Source organism: Staurois parvus, unplaced genomic scaffold (assembly GCF_062004578.1).
Source record: "Staurois parvus isolate SC_StPar_1 unplaced genomic scaffold, SC_StPar_1.0 ptg000122l, whole genome shotgun sequence".
Taxonomy (NCBI): domain Eukaryota; kingdom Metazoa; phylum Chordata; class Amphibia; order Anura; family Ranidae; genus Staurois; species Staurois parvus.
The window spans coordinates 3,010,931-3,027,143 of record NW_028317918.1 but is presented as its reverse complement, the minus strand read 5'-3'; the positions used below and the strand labels follow the sequence as shown (position 1 = coordinate 3,027,143).

Sequence of the window (16,213 nt, the reverse complement as noted above, 5' to 3'; positions counted from 1 at the left end):
TTGCATCAGTTTCATCTGTTTTTCATCAGTTTACATCAGTTTTTCATCCGGTTTTATCAGTTTACATCCATTTTTTTACATCCTTTACCAATGCAAAAATGGACCGTATGTCCATTTAAATAAGTTTACATCTGTTTTTCATCCATTCCGTTTTTTACCACTTGCCGTCCGCCTGCTGTTTATAAACGGCAGGGCGGTGGCAGTCCTTTTCTAGCTGCCCGCTGTGTCTCCGGACACAGTGAAACACCGATCGTCGGACGGGACCTCTGTACGAGGTCCCGATCATGTGATCACTGATTGGCCAATCAGTGATCACATGCAAAGTAGTAAGCAAGATGTCACTTGTGACATCATTGCTTACTACGTGTGAAATCTGTGAATGATCACAGAGGTCACATGGTACAAGGCTATTCACAACAGCCTTGTACCATGTGACATGTTATGACCAATCACAGCTCACTCAGTACTTCTCAATGACTGCAAGAATGCAGACAGAGAGAAAGAGAAATGATTGCTTTTACATCCTATATGGGTGTAAAAGCAATCAGTGTAAAAAAAAAAAAAAAATCTTCATCACCCCCCACAAGTAGTACAGTGTCACCATGGTGACACTGTACTGCTAGGGTGACAGTATGTAAAAAAAATATATAAATAAAAAAATAATAATATAAAAAAATAAAATAAAAATGTAATAAAAAAGTTTAAAAATTATAATTTTTGGTTATAAACTAATTTGGATTTTTTTTTTACTAAAAAAATAACGGAATAAATTTTGGCCAAGATTTATGATGAAATATTATTTATTTGCAAAATTTTATTAAAAAAACACCTTTTTTTCAAAATTTTTGGACTTTTTCATTTACATAGTAAAAAAAATAAAAATCCCAGTGGTGAATAAATACCACCAAAATAAAGCTTTATCTGTCTAAAAAAAATGGTAAAAAATTCATATGGGTACAGTATTGCATGACTGCGCAATTGTCATTCAAAGTGTGATAGCGCTAAAAGCTGAAAATTGCCCTGGACAGGAAGGTGGTGAAAGTGTCTGGACAGGAAGTGGTTAATGGAAGAAAAATAGGGTTTTCTTCTGTTCAAAAAACAGATGTTAACGGATGCTGACATTAACGGATGTAAACAGATGAACATCCGTTTACATCCAATAGTCCATAGAAATACATGAGTGTCCGTTTTTCATCCGTAAATGGACAGATGAAAAACAGACATACGGAACGCCCCGTGTGAAAGGACCCTTCCTGGGAAATTAAGCAGTAATCTAATCAAAGTAAATGGGAGCAGAGAAAGTGCTGCAACCAGCATAGAACATTAACCATAAGGATAGATAGATGCACACCAATATGGAAATAAAACAAGCTTCATATGAGAAAAGATTAGTAATGCTACATATATCCAATGTATAAATGGGTATTATCAGCCAAGAGCCCAACAAACATCCTGGTGGACTTGTGCACATATACCCTGGTAAATATTGTGATTAATAGAGATACCGCTATCTCTATTAATGTTGCAGCAAGGTCCAGTTGCAGGAATCCCTGAGGATGATCACGATGCAGCATTCATCATGGTGTTGGAGACCTGAAGACAAGATCTGCAATGATTTATAATAATGTGGTTGCCACACCCTTAAACTAATACTTTTCTGAAGCACCTATTGATTTTATGACATCATTCATTCTTTTGAGGTACGAGTCTATAAGCATGGCACATCTTGCCTTGAAAATCTCTGCCCATGTTCCTTGCAAAAGAGTTCCAAATCTGTCAGATTTTGAGGACATCTGTGCACAGCCCTCTCTAGGTCACCCCACAGATATTCAATTGGATTCATATCTGGGCTCTGGCTGGGCCATTCAAAACATTGATCTGGTGAAGCCATTCTTTTGTTAATTAGAAGGTATGCTTTGGGTCGTTGTTGCACTTAAAAATGAAATTCCGCTTCATTTTCAGCTTTTTAGCAGAGACCTGAAGGATTTATGCCAAAATTGACTGATATTTGGAACTGTTCCTCTACCTTGACAAAAGCCTTAGTTTCAGCTAAAGAAAAACAGCACCAAAGCATAATTCTGACACCACCGTGCTTCACTGTGGGAATGGTGGTTTTTGGTGATGCAGTGTTGGTTTTGAGCTAAACATACTTTTTGAAATTATGTACAAAAAAGTTCAATCTTGGTCTCATCAGGCAATAACATATTTTCCCATATGCAAAATAGATTCGATGTAGGGTTTTGCAAAATGTAGCCAGGTTTAGATGCTTTTTTTTTAAATAAGAAAAGGCTTCTGTCTTGCCACCCTACCCCACAGCCCAAACATATGAAGAATGTGGGAGATTGATGTCACATGTACTTGCCAGAAATTCCTGAAGCTCCTATAATGTTGTTGTAGGCCTCTTGGCAGCCTCCAGGAACAGTTTCTTTTTGATTTTTTCATCACATTTGGAGGAACATCCAGTTCTTGATAATGTCACTGTTGTGCTATATTTTCTCAACTTGTTGATAACCATCTTCACTGTGTTCCATGGTATATCTAATGCCTTGAACAATTTTTTGGGTACCCTTCTCCTGACTGATACTTTCCTACAATGAGATCCATTTGATGCTTTGCAAGCGCTAGAAGAAGATCGAAGTTTTGCAATGGCCGGGACTTGAATCCAATTTGATCTGGAGTGCTTTTGCAAGGAAGAGTAGGAATAAATTCCCAGAACAAAAATGTGCCATGCTGACAGACTCCAACCCCAAAAGACTGAATGCTGTCATAAAATAAAAAGGTGCTTAAATAAAGCATTAGTTTAAGAGTGTACATATTTTTGCTTACATTGTTGTAGGTTTTTTCCCACTATAAAAATTGCAATTTGTTTTTAGTTGAATTGAACAGATTATAGGTCTCATTCAGGTGGACAAAATTCAGAAGTGATTTATCTTGGTTTTTAACCTGGCATTTTTACAGGGGTGTGTAGGCTTTTTTAAATCCACTGTACAAATATACACCCAGAAGCTTTGGGCAACAACAGAAAACAATTAAACACAGGAACACTTACCTAATATTCCCCGGTTCTGGCCTGAGTTAGTAGGACCTCCACCATAGCAGGACATGTGGTATTAGAGTTTCTTTGTTTACTTCCTCCCTCTGGGAGATTTGTAAGCGGATGAAAGGAAAAAGTATCAACTGCACCACATCCTTTACATGTTCAAATAGCACTGGATATCTGCTAGGAGTGGGATTTCTTTAGGGTGCTACATCAATTAACCAAACATAACAGTTAAAATTCAGTAGTATTTATTACGAATCCATATTAAAAACCATAGCAAATTTCACATAGGTGATTTAGATGAACATCCTCTACAATTGTTGTAAACATATTGGCAGATTCCTCTATGCATTTTCTTCTACGTGTTTTGCCGCATGTCTTCTTTAGGAAATATGCATACAGTATACTAACAGAAATACAAAAATACATGTAAGATATAAAATACTATTAATGAAGGTAAGTGCATCATATGAAGAGACAAATGACCCACCTACAAATAGGCATCTACAAACGGATCCACAGCAAAGAGGCTTCACCAGGATGGAATGGGCCTCACCAAAGAGCCAACCAAGAGTGTGGGGTAACCTGGGGACAACCACAGAAGAGGTATATCAGCAAAAATAAAATCCTATGAACATTCATTATTATTTAAATTGGGATTCAGTGAAAGCTGCATTTTCCCTCACTTGTATATTTTATACTTACAAATATTATAAGTTAAACATAGGTTTGTTGGACCTGATTAATCTACGAACTTTGTAAGTACAAAATACGATCTTTGTGAGTACAAAATTAGCATATTTTGAACAATTTTTCTGCTAATCTATGGTCCCCATTAGCCTCTGGCCTGGCTGCCTGCATGCCAGTTTGAGCAGTGGAGGATCTCTTCCCTTGCTGCAGATTTCTTGCCCAGCTACCTCTGCCTTTATCAGATGTGGCTTCTCTGAGCTGCTGAAGAAGGAAGACATTCTCCCTGGTCTTGTTCAGTAACCCAGGGAGTTGTGGGAAATGGAGTAAAAAGGGCTTGTGGTAACACTGACTGTGGTGGGTAAATAGGCTCTCCACCACAGTTTGTACTCCATAAAGACCCAATGGGGGAGATTTACTAAAACTGGTGCACTCAGAATCTAGTGCAGCTGTGCATGGTAGCCAATCAGCGCCTAACTTCAGCTTTTTCAAATGAGCTTTCACAATAAAACATGGAAGTTGATTTGTTTCTGTGCACAGTTGCATCAGATATTGCACACTCCAACTTTAATAAACAACTCCCAATGTTTTTCTGAAGAGTTTTATTGGAATATAAATGTTACATCCAGCTTTATATCGGTATAAACTTTTTCTCCAGACTGCCTCCAGTACATAACAGCACTGCTGTAACCAATACTAGCATGCCAGGTTTTAATGACTTAAATAAATAAAAACACAATCATTTGACAGATATATGGGGAAGTATGTTGTGTGTTTTACCAGCAAGCTATATATAGATTTCTCGCCTATGTACAGTATAGTGAGGAGCTCCAGGGGTTATCACTGATACTGAAATCCTAATAAGTTTTTTTTGCTAAAGGGCCAGGAGGTTGTGGCAGGAAGGGGTTAAGATTATACACAGAGAATAAACAAATCCCCCTACATAAGTTGTTGGACCTGTTTATCTGCAGCCATCTCTTCTCTACATTCATTCAAAGTATAGAATTTATACAGCGTGTTTAAGCTTTCAGAAATTAGGGCTTGGGGAGCTGAGGTTGCACTCTATAGAGATCAGTGAAAGCTGATTGGAGGGAAGGACTCCCCCCTTTCACACAGCACACAGGATAAGAGCTGAAGCTGGCAAGCACAGGCTGTATGCTGGAGCTCCCTCCCCTGTCATCTTTTTTCTCTTGGTGTCAGGAAAACATTTAAAAAGTGACTCATGCAAATAGCAGAGGAATGAGGCAGCAGGCAGAAATGACACTTAGTGCTCTGGATTGATATAAGCACACACTATAGAGGGGCATGTTTTGTTCAAAATTCATGTCAGAGGTTTCCAACCACTTTAAAGACTGCAAAAAGTCTCCCTGCCTGCACTTTTAGCAGGTAGAGGAGACCTTCAGTGGGCCACAGGGAAGGTGCCTGTATTTGCACAAGATGGGTGTGGGCAGAGAGGAACTGTCACTGAAGTAAAATATTGTGCCCACTACCTGTCACTCTCAACTACGGCCACAACTCCAGGTAGTTTGCAGCTAGTGCAACCCTGGCTTACACAACGACTGTGATGTGAAGATCTGGAACCTTGTATTTGTCACTCTTATCATTTGTATGAAGGTGGTTGAGTAGGCAGGTAGCAGTGTGAGGGTGGTGGGCACTTTCTGGGGTACATTTTAGCTAAGGATGGAGGGAGTCAGTAAGTTTAAGCTGACAAAGTTGGGATCAGTTAATTCAAGCTGTGCAGTAAATTTGAGCTGAAGAAGGTGCAGGACAGAGAAATTTTGCTAAGGAATCTAGGGGTCAATGAATTTGAAATGAAGAAGGTGGAGGACAATGCGTTTGAGCTGAAACAGGTGCTGGGCAACGGATTTTAACTGAAAAGGGTGCATGGAATTTAAACAGAAGAATGTGCTGGGCGGTGAAATTAGGCATAAGAAGTGGGAGCAGGTTTCAAAATTAAAATAAAGGTTAGTTTTTATTTGAATTGTTTGCTATTGCTATTTATATCTGTCAAAGTAGGTCCATAGATAAAAATTGTACTGCCTTCGCAAACCATCTTGGAACTGAGTCTATCATGCCTGGTATGGTTCTTTAATTCTATATTTATTTATTTATTTATCGAGTTTATATGACTCAACTCTGTTTCCTTCCATTTGAGGTTCTAAGTAAATTCATTGCTCTTTACTTCAGGATATAAAATATATCATTAAAATTAGTACCACTGAGCACAAACATTGCAGAGCTATCCAAGCTCCCCCCAGGCAAGTATGTGTATTAGAGAACTGCACAGCTCTAATTTTTTAAGATGTGGTTTAAATTTGAGCATCATTCATCAATATCTGTTCTGGGAATGTTGCTCTGCTTTGCGCCACCTCAGACAGCTCATAAATTATATCCTATTCTCAGCCCTAGTATTAAACTACATCCCAAGTGATAAGGCCCACTCCCTTACAAACACAGGCAACTCAAACTATGGGCATGGCATCTGACAGGTAAAGAGATAAGGTAAGAACCTACTCCCACATTTATCTTAGACAGTGCTGCCCTCCTTCTGTATCATGGTAGCAACAGCCCAGGCAAAGTTTAGAGGAAAACTTTTCTGGTAATCATAACGTCAGCCTACAGCAGTCTGCAGATATTAGTGGACAATCAATGTTCTTATAAAGAAAATGTGTCTCCTTTGTTAAAATAAGGAAACATCCATCCCACACCTTCACCTTTCATGCCTTATAGGGTGCACGGCCAATGGAGATGCTGTCTAAAACCATAGACAAAAATAGTCAGGACACTAATAATCGTAGTTCTCAGTATCAAAACAGTGATTTCACAATACAAATACCAATGTTTTGGAGACATAATGGTCTGCATAATGGTGACAGACAATGTGCAAACTTCCAAATACCAATATATACAAAGTTTAAATCATAATTAAAGTTGGAGAAACATCCATCCCCTGCTTTCATCCTTCATCCCTTATGGGTGCTGCATGGCGGATGAGTCTTCTAACTGGGGAAACATTAAATCTGAGCAATGAAGCTGCTGTCTTTGGGGAGGCATGAGATCCACACGCTATACCACATAGGGGAATAGTTTAACTGTGATACTGACTATTGTGCCTATCATCTGCCAGTACTCACTAGTTTGCATTTGGAAAACAGCAAGACCATTTAAATGCCACTTTCATAAGTAGATAAACAATATCAGGTTGGTGCTGGAGTATCACCATTTGCAAAAAAAACATTCAGCTAGGGCAAACGGATTGCTGTACATTCTGTACAAGCTCAAGCACACCAGATTCATGAACCTACGGGGCATGGTCATAGGCTGGTCCCCAGTTCGAATTAAAGTGGTGACAGAAATCACATTCTTCTCCAAAGATATTTATTTTGAATTAATTCCTTGCAAAAAATGGCCCTGAGGGGCTTAAACACCATGGTGTTACTCCTGTCTTTTCTACCAGGACATTGAACTTGTGTTCTCTTGGAGTCTATACTTTTTTTTAGAACGTTGTATATTATTTGGCCGAGAGCCATGTTTTTCTCTTAATTAGATTTGATTGATGAAATGTTTTTAGGGTAATTGAGATTTCCCAGACTGGGTCATGTCTAGTTTTTTTCCCTTCTCACCTCCAGTCAGTCCATTTTCCACACATATTACAAGTATTTTTGTCATTCTTTTTATTTTTCTGATGTGTTTTTGGCATTATTATTTTTGTTTTTGGTACTTTTTGATTTCCATGTTTTTTTTTTTCACCTTTTTTTGGGGGGGGGGTTGGAATTGAATATTTTTCGTTTAAAGTCCCATCATGATATAGAGTGCAGCAAGTCCCCATTAAGACCTATAATGCCAGCTGTGCAAATCATTGTAATAAAGCTAGACAGTTTTTTTTTTTCAAATCTATGCTGTTACATTTTGATATACAGTTTTCTCAGTCTATCCCCAACTTTTCTTTTTCTTCTTATTAATTTACTTTTGTATTTTTTTCCTAAACATTGTTTCATGTTAGATGGTTGGTAAGATGTCAGTTTTTATGTGATGTTAGTTTGAGTATAAACACGGGTATGTGCATTTCTAGCCCATGTAATGCACAGACATGTGCTGCAGCTCTTCCTAGTCAGATACACTGCCCGCCATCAAGATTTAGAGGATGCTAAGGACTCATGACTGAGTTAAAAAGGGGTAAGGGTTTCCTCCCCACAAGCTGAATCTTAGGGTGACCTGGCAGGTATTTGGCAATCTTTGCCCATTTGGGTCACATGATAGGAGGGTGACAGCCCTTCATTAGCACTCTTTTAATTTACTTACACACAAATAACAATAAAAGAAATGCTCATATAAGATGGGATCTCCCTTATACTGCACTTTTCTATGCACACCATGGCCTGCCCAATCATAAAAACAGGGCAACGGTGTAAAGCTGTGAGATGGGGAAACAGCTTTCATTGTTTGAACACTGATTGAAGTAAATTAAAAATGTTCTGACTGACATTCTGCAGTTTAGCCACAAGATGTCACTGTTTTTTTCTAACACAGCCTCAGACTGCATAGAGATTTCTATATTCATGAAGGGGTGGGGTTTTACACTGGGAGAGTGAACAGCAAAAGGAGAGGAGAGCAGCCATGCTTGAGAGAGAGAAGGGGGGCTGTGTGATCTGAGAATCCGATGCCATCCAGATGTGGGGACAGCCCTCCGTGATCAGCAATTCAGTTGAGTGAAGCTGATGGTGTTCAAGATGCTAACCCTGTTCAAAGAAAGGAAGATTGCTGCCAAGAAGCTGATGGGAGGCTGAGGAACTAAGCAATATATATACTGTGATATCGCATGCTTAGTGGAGAGACATTTGTTCTGTTCAGAGTCACCAGCGGGTCGTAAGATCGTGCACGCCCCTCATTTCAGTGTTGGCGCCTATAGGACTGAGACAGGCCTATAGTTAGTTAGTTAGGGTCTCTGTGTCAGGCCACAAGTGTTGTTACTGATCATTGGAAGGACTCCACAGTTAAAAGTGACATTTCACATTGGAGAGCTGATAAAATCCTACAAACTCAAGCCAGACTGGCGTTTTGCTCAGAAGGAATACTCAGGCACGTGCTACAGGACCAGTTATGGGAGGGGGAATACTGTAGATTTGTGTAAGATTATAAGCTGTTGTGCTGCACCGCAGGCTAGCCCATACCATACACCCATACACTGATTCTTGTTCTTTTAGGGTAATTACAGGTAAGGTGTGGCAGCTTAGTTGTGCCCACCAGTAGGTAAATTACTACACTTTCTACCTTCATCCATCAGAAGGCGCCATGCTGTGCAGCACAAGGGTCTCAGCCTTTGGGCTTGGGTGTATGTAAATTTATTGTATATTCCAGCAATTGTGGTTTTGTTTATTTGCCACATTTAAGTAAAATTCTGTTGTGACAAAAGCTGGTGTTGGGGTTGCTTTCCTCGTTCATAACTTCACTGTATCCTGGAGAGCCCACCCCGGTACACGGCTTACAAAGCCAGTAAAGTCCCAAAAAATTCTCTGGAATGAGGGGTGAGAGTTCTATGATTGGAGGAGAGCTCAGTGATTTTTTTTTTCTTTCATTTTCTCATTTTTTTTAAATGAGCCCCTAAATACTTTAAACTACCCTAAATAACCCCCCCCAAAAAAAAAAACCTTCTAAAAAAAGAAGAGTAGATTTTTTTTAATTTTTTTTTCACTACCAAATCAGTTTGAACAAAATCAATCCGCTCATTCTAGTTCATTAGAGAAGATGTCACTATTCTGCGTTTCCATATGGACATATATACATTATGGCCACTTTTGTATAATTAAACCATATCCCGGATTATAGCAGGTGTTCATGTGTTAGAGCATTATCTAGGGAACGCTGTGTCCTCTGACTCCCTCCTAGTGCTTTGGTTATTATTGGCAACAGTGAACGAAGCAAAGAAGAAGCAAAGAGTATAAGCAAACACAAGAGAGAATTTGCAAATATACATACAGTCAATGGAACACTGAAAACAAGCACGCATGCAATCAAAATTCTTAGAAAAAAGACATGGAAATTTAACTATTATGTACAGGTAGACTTAGGCATTTTTACAATACTTGGACAAAATAAGGCAACAATGATGCTAATGATAATAATAATAACAACCGTTAGTATTAGTAGTAATACTAGAGGAGATTTGCTAAATCTAGCGTAGCTCTGCATAGCAACCCAACAGCTTCTAACTGCAGCTTGTTCAATTAGGCTTTGGCAGTAAACCTGGAAGCTGATTGGTTTATATGCAGAACTGCACCAGATTTTGCACCCTCCAGTTATAGTAAATAACCCCCATTAGGCGTTGCTGAGGACATTACAAATCACAAGTCTCAAAATGCTCTGTTTAATAAATATAATAATTTATAATGCAGAAATAAAAGCATAATTTTGTTCCAAAAAAGATAAAAATATTTATTTCTATTTTTAACATTGACATCTACTGAAATTACTCACAGTAATCTCCTTGCCTGTGTTGTTGTTAGTAGATTCAAACAAATTCATCGAGGGGAATTTACTAAGACTGGAGCAATCAGAATCTGGAGTGGCTGTGCATGGCAACTTCAGTCTTTCATTTTCAAAGTTTAAAGTACAATAGTATTAAATCCTCAGCGTTTAGCTGAACTCACTGAACTAAATAAAATAAACATTTCATAATAAACTATTTGTTAAAATTCTTACCCCAGTACTTGCAGTTTACAACTTTCGATGCTGTTCTTTCAATGCAGCTTCCCTGAACTTCCTGGCTTCACAGGAAAGGGTGAAAGTGGTTCTAAACCCAAAGCGTTTTTTACCAGAATGAATTCCATGTATTAAGGTAAACCCCCCAACCTGTTCTCCTTCTGTTCCGGATCTGTGAGTCCTGTCACAGATCCAGTGCTCTCCTCCTTTCCCAGTCTCCTGTAAGGTTGGGAAGCACATCAGCATGGGTGCTTGCTTAGAACACAGCTATCTCAGGGGGCACTCAGAAGAAGAAGGTGCAGACAGCTCTGGTGGAGAACTTCCAAAAAGGAGGTAAGGGACAGCTCAGTGCAATATCATACACAGCAGGTAAGCATATACTTCTTTTTCATTTTATTTAAACAGTAGCCTTTAGAATCACTTTAAAAGTGGACAGTGCAGTCTCCAGTCAGTCTTTTAGCTTGGAGAAGAAAAGAGGGAGGAGTAGGAGAATGACTTGCCATCCTAGGCTATGGGGCTGCATGTTTCTATTGATACACACAGTGTATAGAGACACAGCTATAGTTCCTGCATTCAGGGGTGGCTCTATAGGATACTGCAAGAGAAAGAAGTCACCCTGAAAGAGAAAACCTGGGACAGCAGTCATGGCACCAGCTGTTGAAGAACTGAGGGTTTACTATCATCTAAACTGAACAAGCTGAATATAGAATCCAATTGGCTACTATGCCTGACTCATTTGATTGCGTGATGACACTTTGTTTGCAGGCATCGGAGACATCTGTGAGCACTTTTTTTGAAAGAAGGGACTGTCCCTGAAAATTAGGGACATCTGGTCAACCTATCCAGTGGCAAAGCAGAGACCAAATATGAATTTCTGTCACAACCAATATGGTGTAGATATCTGTTTATGTAATTTAAGTAAGGTTTAACACTCAAAAGAGTTCCTTTTGATTTTTTACAATCAATATTTGTTATATAAATTCCCCAGGACACCTATTGCCTTTGGAAAAGTAGATGTATCACAATAAATGTATGTCACTACCTAGAGCTTATGGAAATGGAGAAGGTGGCATACCCGTTCAATTTTATATGCAGGTATTAAAAATACATATAACATTACTGATAATAACAGGCATTCATTTTAGTCCTTACTAAATGGAAACAGAAGTGATCTCCTTGTGTAAATCATCTGCAGACACAGAGTGGGGTCCAAATGCAGTAATAATTTATGGGTAGAAATGTGTAACTAAGACTAACATTTCAAAATAATTTTCAGTGAAACCTAACCACCAAATTGTAGTAGGAACTAGCTACTTGGCCTGTGTTTACTGATCCACTAAACATGGAACATGTTGCCAATGTCATTAATAGGAAAGAGGCAAGGCTGGTATTTTCACCAGAAAAAAAACTTTAAAAATAATAAACCACAATACTTTCTTGCTGGATCACAGTTCACACTGTGTGCTAGTTGCATTGCTAGACCCTGGCAACCAGTCAATGTGTTCCAGTCTTCTGCTGAATGAGTGCAACAGGTGTCAGTTCTGTGACAGTTAATGTGCAAGCTAGGACATACTAAATCTAAAGGGACATACTAACTCTTGCTGCCAGACTCTGCCTCCAAATTCACTACCTCCTCAATTGTGATTGCCCCTAAACATTTACTGTAAAGAGACCCTGCCATTACAATAGGCAAGATCTAATGCAGTGTTTCTCAGCCTTTTTTCAGTTAAAGCACCCTTTAACCTTATGGACAATCTTGAGACGCCCTCTAAAATTATGGACATTTTCATGGCATCTCAGTATAAAATGTAAAAAACTATTCTAATAGTTGTACCTAATGCAGCAACATCCACACATATAGGTCACCCAATTTTAGAGAGGATTTATTCTTACAAAAGAAATACACCTTTGTACGCTGATACTGAATAGTACTTCAATGCTTTTCTTCCCCTTCAGTTTCTCTCTATCACTCAGCTAATGTGACCCTATTACTGACAGAGAGGGCCAAACAAGGGGTGACCAACATCCTCTAAATCAACTGATGGCGTCATTGGATGTTAGGATGCTGGAACGCTGCAATGGTGCACAATGAAAACCTATGGCTTTGTGTCCCTAAAAAGCAGGCTTGATCCACGTGCTGGCTTGTATATAATTTTTAGGTAATGTTCAGCTATTTTGCCAATGCACCTCTGAATAAACTTCAAGACACCCTAGGGCAGCAATGGGCAAACTACGGCCCGCGGGCCATATGCGGCCCGGCGGACCTTTTAATCCGGCCCGCGGAGCTGTCAGGATGTGTGTAGACGGGGCAGCGTGACGAACGTGAGGGGAGCTAGGCTCCTCTCACAGTCCGCCCTGAAGACCGGAACGGCGCGGGATACATTGGCTGTCAGGATGTGTGTAGGCGGGGCAGCGTGACGAACGTGAGGGGAGCTAGGCTCCTCTCACAGTCCGCCCTGAAGACCAGAACGGCGCGGGAACACGGCGAGAGAAACGCGCGGAGCAAAGGTAAGTGAATTGACACAGGGGGGACTTGGCTTACTACTTGGGGGGGAATAGTACTATGGGGGATGAATTAATATGGGGAATGAATTACTATAGGGGAGATGAATTACTATAGGGGGGATGAATTACTATATGGGGGATGAATTACTATGGGGGATGAATTACTATGGGGGAAGAATTACTATATGGGGGATGAATTACTATGGGGGATGAATTACTATATGGGGGATGAATTACTATGGGGGATGAATTACTACATGGGGGATGAATTACTATGGGGGATGAATTACTATATGGGGGATGATTTACTATGGGGGATGAATTACTATATGGGGGATGAATTACTATGGGGGATGAATTACTATATGGGGGATGAATTACTATGGGGGATGAATTACTATGGGGGATGAATTACTATATGGGGGATGAATTACTATGGGGGATGAATTACTATATGGGGGATGAATTACTATGGGGGATGAATTACTATATGGGGAATGAATTACTATATGGGGGATGAATTACTATATGGGGGATGAATTACTATGGGGGATGAATTACTATATGGGGGATTAATTACTATGCTTACTATGGGGGAATATTACTATACTTACTATGGATGACACATACACATCATTCATCTACTCTTGGTCCGGCCCCCGGGTCCAATATATGAACCCATTGCGGCCCTCAAGTCAAAAAGTTTGCCCACCCCTGCCCTAGGGTGTCTGGGCACCCTGGTTGAAAAAGGCTGATCTAGTGAATACATACATCCAATCAGATATATAGCAACTTACAGTAACCCTCTTTTCTTCAGCAATTATTTCATCCTTAAAAGAGTTATCCACTTTATTATTTTTGCAGAGAATCAACATTTCCTAGAGTGTTGGATCCTAAGAAAATAACAAAATATGAAAAACTGATCTGTTTCCACCATCTGAGGCTTGGTGCTGCCCAATGCACCATCCCATAAGTTCCAAATGGTACATAAGGTTCTGACTCTGATCCAGCAATATAGTAGCAATCACAGCAACACGCAGAAAAAGCCAGGCGAAAACACACCTCTCCCTCGTTGAGATACACACAAAAGCGCAGCCCAGCTTAGGGAGAATCACTAGTTGACAAAACCAATTTTACATATGGCAACCCTTACAAATGCTGCAATCCTTTTCTTTCAAAAGCAGACTAAAAAAAATAAAAGTGGCTGGACTGAATTTTTTAATTTGAAGTATTTTCATACATGCTTGCTCTCAAATATGTGCGATTATAAAATGCTGCCTACCATTAGCATTTGCATGAGAGTGCACAGAATCATTGCAAAATCTGCAAAGCAAGAGATAGGACTTACAGAAAGCTCTCTGTGTGCAGCAAGCAGCTGGGGAAGTGTGTTCTCTGCATGCACCTGGTGTGCGTGCCATGGGCCACTTAATACTTAGGCCAGCACAGTGGATTGCCCCCAAGCCAAAAATCTGTCAGACACCCGTTGTCATTAAGCATCAAATCAAGCTGTTTTTATTCTCACCCAGCACTTATTTTATGACATTACATTATTGTAATTTGTTAAATATCAATTTGATATTTATTTAAAACCTTTGCACTATGTGATCAAAAAGTAAGCACTAGATTTACACAAAGTGATTTATACTGATTTTGTCTTGAAAACTGAAGTTGTGCATACTAGTAATTACCTTTCCATGTACAACATAACCTCCATGACAACATACCAGAAAAAGGACTCTGCTTACCTGTAAAGGGACATACAGTATGTGAGGTGATAATAGATGTACACGTGTATTGTAACCGCACAGTTTATTGCTGTATTTGATATACTTTTTATCTGTTCTAAAATATTTTAGGATAAGCATTTGGGAAATGTACCCCTCTCTTTCATTTCAAGTAGTGCTAGTAAACAAAGATTTGGCAAGATGCTAAGACAAATTCTTGAGTATCAAAAGTGCAAAGTGTTCTACTGTAAGGGCCAATTCAGACTTTTGTATTTTACTAAAGTGCAGCATAACATGCATTTTACCCTGCCTTAATGCAATGCACAAAACAAGCTGTAATGTGTTGCTGGTACCCTATTGCAACTAGCACCTAGACAGTATGAAAAATGTTGCCGGTATGTTAAATCCTGCATTGTGGTGTGTTGGCATAGTTTTCAATATTTAAGATAGTTACATGATTATATATCCTGGGAGCATAATGCAACATCTGATATGCATTTCCCTAATATAGCCCAATCAAAAGTACAGCTTGCTGTAACCTAGATAGACCTCACATGCTTTCCCTTGCATTACATCTTGCCCATGGAGGAGGAGATAGGCCAGCAACATTCCTTCTCAGAGGAGATAAATGTGTTTGTTGGGCACACTTTGTATGGAGCCTAATTAAATAATTGGATGATTTCATATTTGAAAATGTTATTATGGATGAGCCTCAAATTGGATATTTGATTTTACAGATGTTCTGCAGAGTGTCAAGAACAAGTTACATTTTTAGTGCCTGACTGTCTCTTCCTCGAGTTAGGTGTTGTTTCTGAAGTGTAAAGAAGTTAAATTCCATCCTCACTTTGCCCAAGGTCATTTTAATGAAAATTCCTTAGTCCATGCCAAAGGGATAGAGTTGCTCTTAATCCTCCAGCAACCCATTATTTGATCCCAAGACCCACTGGGGATTATTGTTGTGTGTCTGCTAAAGCTGCAGTCACACTGCAGTGGTAAGGGTTACAAGGGACCCATTAACAAACATATCACCTCATTCCTGTTCAATTTTATGTAAGTGAATTAAGTCCCTGAAAAGTAGGCATGATTGTTGGCAAATTAAACATGAATGTATTTCTTTAAAGCCAATTTTTTCTTCCATTGTACTTATGTTACATGAACATTAACAGCATAACATAATACATTATAAAGTATCAGCATAAAATAAATAAACCATTAGTAACAAATTAAGTATTCTATGTTTCAAAGTTATTCACACATTAACTAGTTAGGATTTTCAATTTTTTTTAAGTGTTTCCATATCTAATGCTGCAATTAAACAGAGTAGTAAAATAGGCACCCAACCAACCCATGTAAATATGCATCAAATACAAAAGAGCAAAAATGGCAGCTGCTCAGGTCATTTTAAAACTAGCAAAAATAAGAAAGGTTCTGGGGACAGCCTTTATTATTTGTACATTTCACAGTTTGTGTGAACCTTTCTTCATTAGTTTTAAATACCCATAGTTGTTTTTTGAATTTGGTGCAGACACACACTAGAAGTTTTCAACTGCCTTGGAAA

The 16,213-nt window shown here is 39.1% G+C and overlaps 1 long non-coding RNA gene across 2 annotated transcripts in view; it reads right to left on the bottom strand.

Moving 5' to 3' along the window:
* Positions 1 to 3,271: 3,271 nt before the first annotated feature.
* The window catches only part of LOC149467122 (uncharacterized), a 120,079-nt gene continuing 107,137 nt past the window's right edge, over positions 3,272 to 16,213 (bottom strand). For both annotated transcript variants that reach the window (XR_016312007.1, XR_016312008.1), the window contains 2 exons: positions 3,531 to 3,625; positions 3,272 to 3,446 (listed from right to left, as the gene is read on the bottom strand). This is a non-coding gene — a long non-coding RNA (uncharacterized LOC149467122). The remainder of the gene's footprint in view (positions 3,447 to 3,530; positions 3,626 to 16,213) is intronic.